We start from the raw sequence: 13,949 nt of genomic DNA, 5'->3' as shown, positions 1-13,949 counted from the left end.
GCAACCTAAATGTCCATCACCAGATGAATGGATAAAGAAGATGTGGTATATATGCAATGGAATACTACTCAGCCATAAAAAAGAATGAAATAATGCCATTTGCAGCAACATGGATGGACCTAGAGATTATCATACTAAGTGAAGTAAGTCAAGCAGAGAAAGACAAATATCATATTATTTCACTTATATGTGGAATCTAAAATATGATACAAATGAACTTATTTACAAAACAGAAAACAAACGTATGGTTACCAAAGGGGTAAGGAAGTGGGGGAGGGATAAATTAGGAGTTTGGGATTAGCAGATACAAACTACTATATATGAAATAGATAAACAACAAGGTCCTACTGTATAGCACAGGAAACTATATTCAATATCTTTTAATAAACCATAATGGAAAAGAATCTGAAAAGAATCTGAGAAGTGTATCTATCTGATACACTTTGCTGTACACCAGAAACTAACACACATTGTAAATCAACTACACTTCAATTTATAAAAAAGAAAATCTGAAGTAAAAAAAGGGGAGTCCATTGTCTGCAGAGAATTCAAAAACTGATAATACACCTGATTTTATTATTATTTTTTAATCAACGTGCATAGACAATTCTGAACAATGTCAGTGTCAAAATAATCTCCCCTTAAGAAATCTTTTATTGGTCTAAACCAGGGAGTGAGCAAAGTTTTTCCATAAAGGGCCAGATAGTAAATATTTTCAGCTCCTTGGGCCAGATGGCAACTACTCAGCTTGTGATCCCAGCAAGAAAACCACTGCAGACAATTCATCAATGAATATGGCCCAGTGCCAGGAAAGCTCTTTTTATGGACACTGATATTCAAATCCTCTATATTTTGCACATGTGAAATATTATTCTCTTTTTGATTTTTTTTTTTAAGATTTTTTTTTTTGATGTGGACCATTTTTAAAGTCTTCCTTGAATTTGTTATAATACTGCTTCTGTTTTATGCTTTGGTTTTTTTGGCCATGAGGCATGTGGGATCTTAGCTCCCCAACCAGGGATCGAACCCACACCCCCTGCATTGGAAGGCGAAGTCTTAACCACTGGATCGCCAGGGAAGTCCCTCTACTTTTGATTTTTTTCCCAACTAGTTAAAAAAAACAAAAACAAAAACCCTCTTTAGCTCCTACAAAAATAAGCTGGATTTGGCTGGCAAGTCATGGTCTGTCCACTCTTGGTCTGAACAATTGCTGTGGTTTAACCACTGGAAGTTTTGAATTAGCACATTTTATTACTTATCCTTTAATAAACATTGTATTGTACATGGAAGTGAATTTGGAGAACTTCATGCAATGCATTTGGCTCCAGACACACACAGACTCAGCTACACACATTCATTTGAAGAGTTAGTTCTTAACGATTCTAATTCTTTTGGGTTCTCTTTGGACACAGTTCATATTTCCAACCCTTGTGGTATTACACGATCTTGTGTTTAAACAGTAGATTTGAAATAAACAGTGATGGGCCAGTGATTTTAAATGCAAAGAAACAGAGTTTGAGCTACTTCACTTTTTTTTTTTTTTTCCCTATCTGACCACTTGGACCTTCTATTTCTGTTTAAAAGTTTAGACAGTGCACCAATTGCAAATTATAATATTTTTGTTTGGCAAGCTCAAATTTTAATTCATTTTTACTGGATTTGAGCCGTATCTTTAAAATGGAAATATCAATAATTTCCTCCTTTAAATTATTATTCTTGTTTGATGATTTAAACTTATTAAACTGTAAAGCTATTATTCATTGCTGCAACAGATCAGTAGAGATATGTATCTACATGTAAAGAGAAGTTTTTCTTTAAAAAAAAATTCATTAATGGAATTAAAATGTATCCATTCATCACCTTTTTCCCTTTATTGGACTGGGATATTTATTTATTTATTTAATTTTTTAACATCTTTACTGGAGTATAATTGCTTTACAATGGTGTGTTAGTTTCTGCTGTATAACAAAGTGAAGCAGCTATACATATACATATATCCCCATATCTCTTCCCTCTTGCATCTCCCTCCCACCCTCCCTATCCCACCCTTCTAGGTGGATGCAAAGCACCGAGCTGATCTCCCTGTGCTATGCGGCTGCTTCCCACTAGCTAGCTATCTAACGTTTGGTAGTGTATATATTGGACTGGGATATTTATTTTACGTATGTTACTGGTGTGATTATATAGCTGGTGTTCAATGAAAGAAAAATATTTCACTTTATATTTCTCTTATGGCTATTACAATTATTGGTTGCTTTGCATAATTGTTACTGAAACTTTCTGGCTTATAGAGGAGTGAGTGTTAAAACAAGATTTCCTCCAGCTTTTAAACGTGCTATGTAAGCCACTGCATTTAGGCACTTAATACCTGGTTCCTAGTGTCAGACAAATATTTATTATCATCCATAGTCCACTGACAAACTATACCCCGTCTGTCTTTGTAAAGACTGAGAGCAAAGACCAGCTTTTGCATTTTCAAATAATTTTAAAATGTAGAATAATTATTTCGTTTTAAAAATATAGGAAAAAATTATTTCGCGATACAGGAAAATTACATGAAATGCAAATTTCAGCCTCCAAAAATAAAATTTCGTTGGCGCACAGCACGCCCATTTAGGGACTGTATGGTCTGTGGCTGTTTTGGGACTAGAAGGGCAGAGTTGACTAATTGTGACAGGCTGTGTTTAAGCTATTTGCTACGCGGCCCTTTAAAATTTTGCAGACTGCTGCTCTAATTTTTCAACCCCTCTCCTCCAAACCCCCAACTCTGGAAGTCCATGTTCAGAGACTTAGGCCCCCAGGTCCTCTTCTATAGACAGCTGCCCAGCGTCACCCAGTGGACCCCTCCCCTTCCCACCCAGGCCAGGTCTGAGGCTGGGGCAGACCGGTCAACTTCTCAGTCCCTGGCGCCCTCTAGTGGACCCCGCGAGCAACTGCCTTCTCAACCTCCTTCCCTGGCGGCCCCGCCCACACTCTCCGCTCCCCACCCCCCCAGGTCTCCTGGGAAGTGGGGAGGAGTGGGAGGTTATTTTTGTGCCTCCTCCTTGTCCTGATTCCTCCCCCTGCCCCCTGCCAAGGTCTCCAGGACTCCCCCCTCCTGGGGCCATGCTCCTACTCTCCCACCCTATTTTACATACTAGGACTCTCAATGAATTAAATCCCATTCAGTCGGTGTCAAAGATGTCGACAAATTTGAATAGCTTCGTTACTTTCCAAAGCCCCTTGGTGTGTATACACACCACCTCTTAATTTGTGTTTTTTATCTGTACGTACGCCTTGCATTTGTGTAGCATGCCATTCTTTGCCCCTCCAAAGTGTTGTTTAAAAATATTTATTTATTTATTGGGCTAAGCCGGGTCTTAGTTGGGGCATGCAGGATCTTGGTTGTGGCGTGCCGGATATTTAATTTCAGCATGAGGGATCTTTAGTTGTGGCATGAGGGATCTAGTTCCCTGACCAGGGATCGAACCCTCGCCCCCCTGCATTGGGAGCCAGAGTCTTAACTGCTGGACCACCAGGGAAGTCCCTCTCCCGAAGTATTTTGATCCACATCATTTCATCCAACATCTGCAGGAACTGGCTAGTATTTCACACTGAAGACATAGAAGGACAGAGGAGATAGGTAATATATACACTCAGGCTAAGAGATGATGTTGGGGCCAAGGCCCGAAAAGACTCAGGTACAGTGGTGAGCTGGAGCTGGCTTCCTCTGGCTGGTGAGATTCAATGACATCACACAGGTAGATTGAAATTGGCCAAGGTTGGGGTATTTACACCTCAGAAATCGGCAGATGCTACAAATTAGGGATTTTCTGTGTGGCTCACGAGAGGGAGGGTGTAACCACTGCGTTTTGGGATGTGAGCAGAGCATCACCAGCATGGCAGTCAGCAAGGAAGACAGTCCTCCCGGGAGAGGGCAAACATGCCAGCTGTGCCAGGGACTTTTGGGAAGACAAATCACTCTTTTTCAGAGCCTTCCTTCCTTCATCACTCATTTATTCATTCATTTTCCCCATCAAATATTTATCAAATATTTACCTGATGTAATAAGATGTTACCCATTCCTTCTCAAATATTAGAATAATGCTTGGACCTTTCTCCCCCCAAAAAGCTGTGATTATTTATAAAGTCCAGTACCACCTCTCCAAGATATCAGATGTGAGTTATTAGATTCAAAATGAACTAGCTTAGGGACTTCCCTGGCGGTCCAGTGGTTAAGACTCCGCATTTCCACTGCAGGGGGTCCGGGTTCGATCCCTCCTCCAGGAACTAAGATACAACATGCCAGTGGGGCATGGCCAAAAACAAAACAAGGAAACAAACAAAAACTAGCTTAGTCCCTACCGCAAATGCAGCAAGTGCTTCTGCTACGCCTGTCATTTCTAGAAGTCTGACCTTGTTTACAGGGTTAACTGCTGAAGGTTGGCAAATGGCCTGCATATCCAACTGCCTTTTGCCATCTCCATGAGGGCGTCTCACAAGCCTCCCAAATTCAACGTGGCTGACTGAGCACCTGCCATTCCCCCAAACCTGCTCCTCCTGCTGCCCTTCCTGTCTCACTAAACGGAAGCTCCAGCCTTCCAGTGCTCAAGGTCAAAACGTTGGGTTGTCCTTGAGTTTCCTCTTTCCCTCACACCCCACATCCATCCATCAGCAGTCTTATCCAGTCTGCCTCACTCTGCTCCAGCCACCCGGGCCTCCTGGCTGTCCCTCCAACACGCCAGGTGCAGTCCTGCCCCAGGACCTTTGCACGGGCTGTGTCGTCTGCCTCAAAACTCTTCTTCCAGATCTCGATGGAGCACACTCCCAACTTTTCCTGCTTTTGCCAACTGTCACCTTCTCAATGAGACCTTCCCTGGCATCCTATTTATTTATTTGGTTGTGCCGGGTCTTAGTTGAGGCTCACGGGCTCCTTAGTCGCGGCATGCATGTGGGACGTAGTTCCCTGACCAGGGATCAAACCCAGGCCCCCTGCATTGGGAGCGTGGATTCTTAACCACTGCACCCCCAGGGAAGTCCCTGACATCCTATTTAAAACTGTGACTTTTGCCCTATTCCCAACTTCTGTGTTTCCTCTTCTCTTGCATTCGCTATTTTTCTTCCGCGGCACTTGCTGAAATGGGACATACTGTTTTTTATTTGTTTGTGGCCTATTTCTCCCTATCAGACTGTGAGCTCCATGAGAGCTTGGTACAGAGTAGGGGTTCAATAAAAATTTGAACGAACTGCTATAGCTGTTGAATGAATGAATGATTTGCCTTAACTTAGTTATGAGGAACATGCCACATCTTATACCCCAAATGCCTCGAATGTAACCAATGTCCTGATGCCCTAGATCAGGAGTTGGCAAACCACAGCCCACGGGCCAAAGCCAGCTCACCACCTGCTGCTGTATTGTCTTCAAGAATGCATTTTACACTCTTTAACGGTTGAGAAAAAGTTTTAAGAATATTTTCTGTTACTGAAAATGATATGAAATGCAAATGTCAGTGTCACCTGGCCACACCCATTTGTCTCTATATTTTTGCGACAGAGACTGGCCCTCAGAACTGAAAATATTTATTATCTGGTCCTTTACAGAAAAAGTTTGCAGAGCCCTGCTCTCGTGTCAAAGGAGGAAATGGTGTTGCCAAAGGGGAAACTGAGACCCAGAGGGGTGAGATGAGTTTTCCAAGGCCCCATGTTTCTGAGGGACTCCTCCTTTGCTGAATTATCTGAACAATGTTTCTGATGCTTTACAGGAAACAGAAGTCAGACTGCTGGGGACTTCCCTGGTGGTCCAGCGGGTAAGACTCCGCGCTCCCAATGCAGGGGTCCCAGGTTTGATCCCTGGTCGGGAACTAGATCCCGCATGTATGCTGCACCTAAGAGTCTGCATGCCACAACTAAAGGATCCTGCGTTCTGCAATGAAGATCCGGCGTGCTGCAACTAAGATCCGGCGCAGCCTAAATAAATAAACAAATATTAAAAAAGAAAGGAAGGGGCTTCCCTGGTGGTGCAGTGGTTAAGAATCCGCCTGCCAACGCAGGAGACACGGGTTCGAGCCCTGGTCTGGGAGGATCCCCCATGCTGTGGAGCAGCTAAGCCCGTGTGCCACAACTACTGAGCCTGTGCTCTAGAGGCTGCGAGCCACAACTACTGAGCCCGCGTGCCACAACTACTGAAGCCCGCGCGCCTGAAGCCCGTGCTCTGCAACAAGAGAAGCCACTGCTATGAGAAGCCCGCGCACCACAACAAAGTGTAGCCCCCGCTCAGCGCAACTAGAGAAAGCCTGCGTGCAGCAACAAAGACCCAACGCAGCCAAAAATAAAAATAAATAAATTTATAAAAAAAAAAAAAAAAGGAAGGAAGAAAGAAATCAGACTGATGAAGAAACACCTTCATAAACTGAAGGTCACCTGAGGTACCGACCTTGAGAGAGAAATCTGCACCCAACCATCTGATCTTGCCAAGCCCCGGAGATTTTTAATTGCCCCTGTAAAAAAAGAAAAAATAAAGTCATCGCTCACTCTAGAAACCTTGAGTTTGAGACTTTGATCGGAGTGATTACAACATCCCATCAAAACTCCATTTGACTTCATCCCTTCCACAGACATTTATGGGCACAGTCAGAAGCTGATGGCAAACTGGAGGCAGAAAAGCAAGTTTCCGGGGGCTGGGGAGCGACGGCTAATGGGAACAGGGTTTCTTTTGGGGGTGATGGAATGTTCTGGAACTAGATAGCGGTGAGGGTTGCACAACACAGTGAATATACTAAAAACCACTGATTCGTACACTGTATTTTATTTTTTTATAATTTTTTGGCCTCGCCACGCAGCATGCAGGATCTTAATTCCCCAGCCAGGGATCGAACCCGTGTCCCCTGCAGTGGAAGCACGGAGTCTTTACCACTGGACCGCCAGGGAAGTCCCCATACACTTTAAAAGGGTGGATTTTGCATTACATACATGATGCCTCAATTTAAAAAAATAATAATAAATTTTAAAAGACAATGCTTATCTGTTTCTTACTAAATAATAGTGCTATGAAATAAATAAATAAAGGGAAGGCAAAAAGTAAATTTCACCTATTAAACACCCCTGCCTCAAGTCAAACTCCTTTTCCACATTCCTCCTAATTCTTATTCATCTGCATGGACCCTTTTTGCACAGCTGTAAAATAGATATCATCTTGCCCATCCATTGGTCAGGACATGATACAACATCATTAAAAAAGAAAAACAACTCTAGGGGCGGGGATAGGAGGGGCAAGAAATGGGTGAAAGGTGTCAAAAGGTACAAACTTCCAATTATAAAATGAGTCCTGAGGACATAATGTACAGCATGGTGACTATAGGTAATAGTACCGTGTTGTATATTTGAAGGTTGCAAAGAGAGGAGGTCTTAAAAGTTCTCATCACAAGAAAAAAAAAGGTGTTTGTTAACTATGTGTGGTGACGGATGTTAACTAGTCTTGTTGTGGTGATCGTTTCTCAATATATACATAAGCCAAATCATTAGGTCGTACACCTGAAACTAATATAATGTTACATGTCAATTATATCTCAAGAAAAATAATCAAATAATAAAAGGAGGTAAAAAGGAAGGAAGGAGGGAAGGAAGGGGAAAGAAAGAAAGAAAGAAAAGAAAGAAAGAAAGAAAGAAAGAAAGAAAGAAAGAAAGAAAGAAAGGAAGGGAAAGAAAAAAGAAAAAAAGAAAGGAAGGGAGAAAGAAAGAAAGTAGAAAGAAAGAAAGGAAGGAAGGAAAGAAAAGAGAAAGAAAGAAAAGAAAGGAAGAAAAGAAGGAAGAAAGAAAGAAGGAAAGAAAGAAAGAAATAGATGGGAATTCCCTGGCAGTCCAGTGGTTAGGACTCTGCACTTTCACTGCCCAGGTCTGAGGTTCCATCCCTGGCTGGGGAACAAAGATCCCTCAAGCCACGGTGGTGCGGCCACCAAGAAAACGAAATGAAAAACAAACCAAAAAAACAAGCAAAAAACACACAAAAAACCCTCTAGGGATGGCATCACAGAGATGGGCCCTCTGTGATTTTGTCCACTTATTTGCTACTTCCTGAGTTTTTGCTCAACCCCATATCCCTTTCTCTCTCTGAATAGCTAAGTATCTGGATCGAAGCTGATGCAGGGAACGATCACAGACATTTCTGTTGAAGTAATTAGTGAATATCCATATCCCCTGGGGTAGGTCTTTCTGCCCGGCAGGGAGTAGACACTCAATAAATGTTAGTTGAATGAATGCACACGGTTTTGGTGGAGGACTATCTCAGCTCCCCAATGTGTAAAAGTAGTGGTGTGCTGGTCTGTGTTTAACAACCGTCTCTCTTGGAAGGGAATTTAAATATCTCTGTATATCTAATATATATTATACATGTGTAACATACATGCATTGCAGACATCGCTATATGTTGAATATACATTACACGTGTATAATATACATACATTGCAGACATCTCTATATGTCAAATATACATTACATGTGTATAATATACATGCATTATATAATATATATATTTATTATTATTATTATTAATTTTATATTTTTTGGCTGCCTTGGGTCTTCGTTGCTGCACGTGGGCTTTCTCTAGTTGCGGCGAGCGGGGGCTACTCTTTGTTATGGTGCATGGGCTTCTCATTGTGGTGGCTTCTCTTGTTGCAGAGCACGGGCTCTAGGCGTGCGGGCTTCAGTAGCTGTGGCATGTGGGCTCAGGAGTTGTGGCTCATGGGCTCTAGAGTGCAGACTCAGTAGTTGTGGTGCACGGGCTTAGGTGCTCCGCGGCATGTGGGAGCTTCCCAGACCAGGGCTCAAACCCGTGTCCCCTGCATTGGCAGGTGGATTCCCAACCACTGCACCACCAGGGAAGTCCCTAATATATATTTTTAAATGTTAACGATATAAAGGAGGTGTAGGACACAATTTACAGATAATAATCACATATACAATATCGTATTATAAATTCTCTATAGCCACTTGAATCTCAGAATAGGTTTTGGTTGATTTTTGCCAAACTCTTGTATCCATAGCCACCCACTGGTGGCAAATAATGGAACAAGTGTAGTTCTGACATGAACGTTGGCAATATTTTTCATTTATGTTAATAAGTAACATGAAAGTGAAGATGTATGTTGGAATTTCACTTGTTCATCAATAATGTGAATGTTTTCTTTGGTGAATCATATAACGGTTTTTGAATACTGGAAAATATCTTTCCATTTCTGTGTGTGTGTGTGTGTGCTAGTCACAACCTAACAATGGTAGACACACACATTTTGACATTTAATCTGCATTATTAACTTTTCTCCACCACTTTTTAAAGCCTAAACCAGGAGTTGGCATGCTATGATCTTCTGCCTGTTTATGTAAATAAAGTTTTATTGGCACGTGGCCATGCCCACTTGGTTAGTGTGGTCTGTGGCTGCTCTCTCCGCCGTACAGACATGCAATAGAGATGTAGGGCCCACAAAGCAGAAAATATTGACTGATCCTTTACCAAAATATTTTCTGACTCATTCTGTGCAATCAAAAACACAATAAATCAAGCCCTCATTTGTATCATTTGCCAATTCCAGGGTGTAAATACTCTCACTAGGGACCATTTCAATCTACCAATGTGATGTCAATGACACAAAGTTAAAAAGATACAGAAAGTACCTCCCCATCATATTTCCACCAAACAGATACAATAACAAAAACAATGAAAATAGGTGAAAATCAAAGCAAATTAAAAAGCGTATGTAATAGCAAAATATAATTAGGATGTGATGTTTTGAGTATAAATACTTTTTACCTTTAAAAAAAACTGAGGTGATGGGGACTTCCCTGGTGGCGCAGTGGTTAAGAATCTGCCTGCCAATGCAGGGGACACAGGTTTGAGCCCTGGTCCGGGAAGATCCCACATGCCGCGGAGCAACTAAGCCCGTGCACCACAACTACTGAGCCTGCGCTCTAGAGCCCATGAGCCACAACTACTGAAGCCCGCGCGCCTAGAGCCCATGCTCTGCAACAAGGGAAGCCACCACAATGAGAAGCCTGCGCACTGCAACGAAGAGTAGCCCCCGCTCACCACAACTAGAGAAAGCCCGCACACAGCAACAAAGACCCAATGCAGCCAAAATTAAATAAAATCTTAAAAAAAAAAAAAATGGTGTCGTAAAAAGTCTTCTGTAACTTTCTGTTTCTAAGACTTTTTTACGTTGTTGTTGTCATTTGTGAGTTTACTGCTCCCTAATATTTCTTTGGGGACTATACTGGAACATAATTTTCCATTTTTCCATCAATGGATATTCGTGTTGTTTCCAGATTTTTGCCACAGAGAACATTAGTGTATGTGTCTCCTGGTTATACAAGGGCATATGCCTAGGGGTAGAATTGCTGGGTTGTAGGTAGTCTAGATAGAGCTCAACTGCAGTATGCAAAGGGGTCAGGTCAGCCGTTCTTCAGTTAATCCATTGCCCAGGTGAGAGAGATAAAGTTCAGGGTGCATTCCGAGATAGGCAGAGTGTACACATGTGATATTAATGCTAAATTGTTCCTGAGTGAGATAAACGTCACTTTGGATTGAATCTATCAACAAAGCTATTAGAAATTAATTTCCATGGGGAGGGGGAGATTTCAGAGAGATCCAAGTCTCTGGGACCAGGGAACAGGTGTATCAAGAAAGATGTGATTGGAACCAAGGATAAGCAGAGAGATAGGTAACAGGGTGAGGTTACAGAGCAAAATGTACTCCGTGGTCAAGATAGAGAAGGGGGTGGAGGGCAAGTCTGCTGTAATCGCAACAATAAAAGCTCATGTTCTATAACAAGGGCTGAGCATTAGGTGATTAGCAGGAAGTTCGCCTCCCAAGGACAGGAGCACCTACTTCATTAATTCAAGTAGCATATATTCGGAGGGTTCCACTATCCAAGGAGCTGGACTGTTAGAGGAAGAGACAAATCCAACATCTTCCTTGCCTTCAAAATGTTCATAACTAGAAGGGAAGATAGAATAAGAGAGCAGGGAAGGGAATCAGAATGCAGCGAGAGCCATACGCCAGAAACAAGCAGGGTGTATTGGGAATTCCAAGAAATAGGGAACTGAAAGGAACAGGGAGAATCAGATTTAATGTACGCTGAGCCCCCAACTAGGAACTGAGGAGAAAATTCTGCTCATTAGAAAAGATTTGATCCCTTGATCCTCCTCAAGAACTAATTTAACTCAGCCATTAAAAAAAAAAAAAAAAAAAAAAGAATGAAATAATGCCATTTACAGCAACATGGATGGACCTAGAGATTATTATACTAAGTCAGACAAAGACAAATATCATATGTCACATATATGTGAAATCTAAAAATAATGATACAAATGAACCTCTTTACAAAACAGAAACAGGCTCACAGACATAGAAAACAAACTTATGGTTACCAAAGGGGAAGGGGGGGGAGATAAATTAGGAATTTGGGATTGACAGATACACACCACTATACATAAAATAAACAACAAGGACCTATTGTATAGTACAGGGACCTATATTCAATATTGTTTAATAACCTATAATGGAAAAGAATCTGAAAAAATATATATTATAATATATACACAACTGAATCACTTTGTTGTACACCTGAAACATTGTAAATTGATTATACTTCAATTAAAAAAAAAAAGAACTAATTGATTGGTCTACATGAAGGGCAGTCCCCCAAATACACACGATGCAATCACATGGATGAACGGCCAAAATATTTTGCTGAGCAAAAGAAGTTGGGCACAAGAGTACATACTGTACAATTCCATTTCCACGAAGCTCTAGAACATGCAAAACTAATCTCTGGGGATAGAAATCAGAATCTAAGGTGCCTGTAGGGGAGTAGGGGGCTGCAGCCAGCTTGTCCTGGCTCATAGGTGCCTATCGTTACCATCCTTTCCAACTTCATGGTAGATGGAGATAAGTCTCGGTGGGAATATATACACCACAGAAAAGGACAAGTACTACAGATTACAAAGCAGCCTCTCTCTCTCTCTCTCTCTCTCTCTCAGTCTCTCGTTTCACAAGCCCATCGTTAAACATTTACCAGCACACCACTGCTGCTTGGGGCAAGGGGGATTAACTGAATAGGACACCGAGAAAACTTTCTGGAGTGATGGAAACGTTCTGCATCTTGTTTCCGGGAATGGTTTCATGGGTGTATACAGTTATAAAAGATTAAGGAACTGAACATTCAAGAACTGTGCATTTATTACATGTAAGTTACAGCTCAATAAAAAAGACTATACGTATATATAGCCTAAAATAAAATAAAATCATAGAGAAATCATTTTGCAGAACAGAAGGACATTGGAAACGCCCAGATCTGGGAAAGGTCATGGCATTATTTGAGGCTAGATGAGCATTCTTCTGAATTTTGGATGACCGACTGGGAGCGGTGAGAGGCAAAACAAACACGGCTCGGATTGTAAAAGCGGAGGGACAGGCAGTGTCTGAGAGCAGTTTTCATCAGGGGGGAGCTATGGTTACATCTTTGCATTTTTAGACCATTGTCACATTTTGCAATTATGTATATTTAGATTATGTAGCTATTTTTTAAAACATTGTATCTCTCAGTGCCCAGCGCGGGTCTAGCACCTAAAAGGCTTGCAAATTAACTGTTAAAAGAATGACTGCAGGGCTGCTGGACAGGAAGTGGGCAGGGCTGAGCCAGGGGGACCAGGGGACCTGGGCTGGACCTAGAAGAGGTGGACTGAACCTTCCTCTCTCTGTTTCTTCCCACGTGAGGATGCACCCTACCATGAAATGCACACAGGTGCTCATAGATGTGAGCCAAAAAAAGCAATGTGGTGAGTTTTTCATGAAGCCAACATTTTCCCATTTAAATGGCTGTGCCTTTATTCTGCGCCATATACTGCCTCCTTTTTTTTTTTTTTTTTTAGTTTGTGTTAAAAATGACCTTTCTCATAAAATGGTGTAGCCGCTGTAGAAAACAGTATGATCCCTCAAAATTAAACATAGAAACACCATATGATCCAGCAATTCCGCTTCTAAGTAGATATCCAAAAGAATTGCAAGCAGGGATATGAACAGATATTGGTACACCCATATTCATAGCAGCACTATTCATCACAGCCAAAAGGTGGAAACACCCAAATGTCCATCACTGGGTAAAGGGATAAACAAAACATGGTCCAACCATACAGAGGAATATTATTCAGCCTTAAAAAGGAAGGAAATTCTGACACGCGCCACAACATGGATGAACCTTGAGGACACTATGTTGAGTGAAATAAGACAGTCACAAAAGGACAAATATTGTATGATTCCACTTTATGGAATCATATGTATGATTGTATGATTACAATCATATGTATGTATTTATTGTATGATTTCCAATTCATAGAGGCAGAAAGTAGTGGTAGTCTGGGGGAGTAGAATGGGGAGTCAGTGGTTCATGGGGACAGAGTTTCAGTTTGGGAGGATGAGAAAGTTCTGGAGATGGATAGTGGGGATGGTTGCCAAACCGTGTGAATATACTTAATGCCACTGAGCTGTGCACTTACAAATGGTAAAATGGTAAATTTTATGTTACATATACTTACAACAACAACAAAAGTTTTTAAATTACCTCTCTTTCGTGAAAGAATGATGGTAATTGATATTATGAGTGGGGGGTGTGTGTGTGTGTGTGTCCATAATTGGCAAAAAGCCTTTGACTCTGAGGTCAATTTAAGTTGCCCACAACTTTTGAGGATTTTACCGGGTGATGTATTCGCAGTCCGGCACCTGCCAGGCTCTAAGGGTCTGACGTCTCCCCACGCGCACCTGGTCACCGCGTCCTCCCTGTCGCCCTGCATCCTCCGAACCCCCTCCAGGCGCCCCAGGCACATGCGCACACGCTTGGCGGGAGACGAGCGAGTGCGCATGCTCCAGGCGCAGCCTAGAGTCGGTATCCTCCCCTTTTCCCTTCGAGGAGGCGGCCTCAGGC

General features: G+C 42.0%; 1 protein-coding gene across 1 annotated transcript in view; it reads right to left on the bottom strand.

Annotated features, from left to right (window-relative positions):
- Nucleotides 1-13,870, bottom strand: part of CREB3L3 (cAMP responsive element binding protein 3 like 3) — a gene marked incomplete at its 5' end in the record, with an annotated part of 39,726 nt that extends 25,856 nt beyond the window's left edge. The window contains 2 exons of the mRNA XM_082455073.1: nucleotides 6,413-6,476; nucleotides 13,722-13,870. The remainder of the gene's footprint in view (nucleotides 1-6,412; nucleotides 6,477-13,721) is intronic.
- Between the last annotated feature and the right edge of the window lie 79 nt (nucleotides 13,871-13,949).

The sequence above is a fragment of the Balaenoptera physalus genome, assembly GCF_965194825.1.
Source record: "Balaenoptera physalus genome assembly, chromosome: 3".
Taxonomy (NCBI): domain Eukaryota; kingdom Metazoa; phylum Chordata; class Mammalia; order Artiodactyla; family Balaenopteridae; genus Balaenoptera; species Balaenoptera physalus.
The sequence above is the reverse complement of the archived record's forward strand: the minus strand, read 5'-3'. Positions and strand labels throughout refer to the sequence as shown.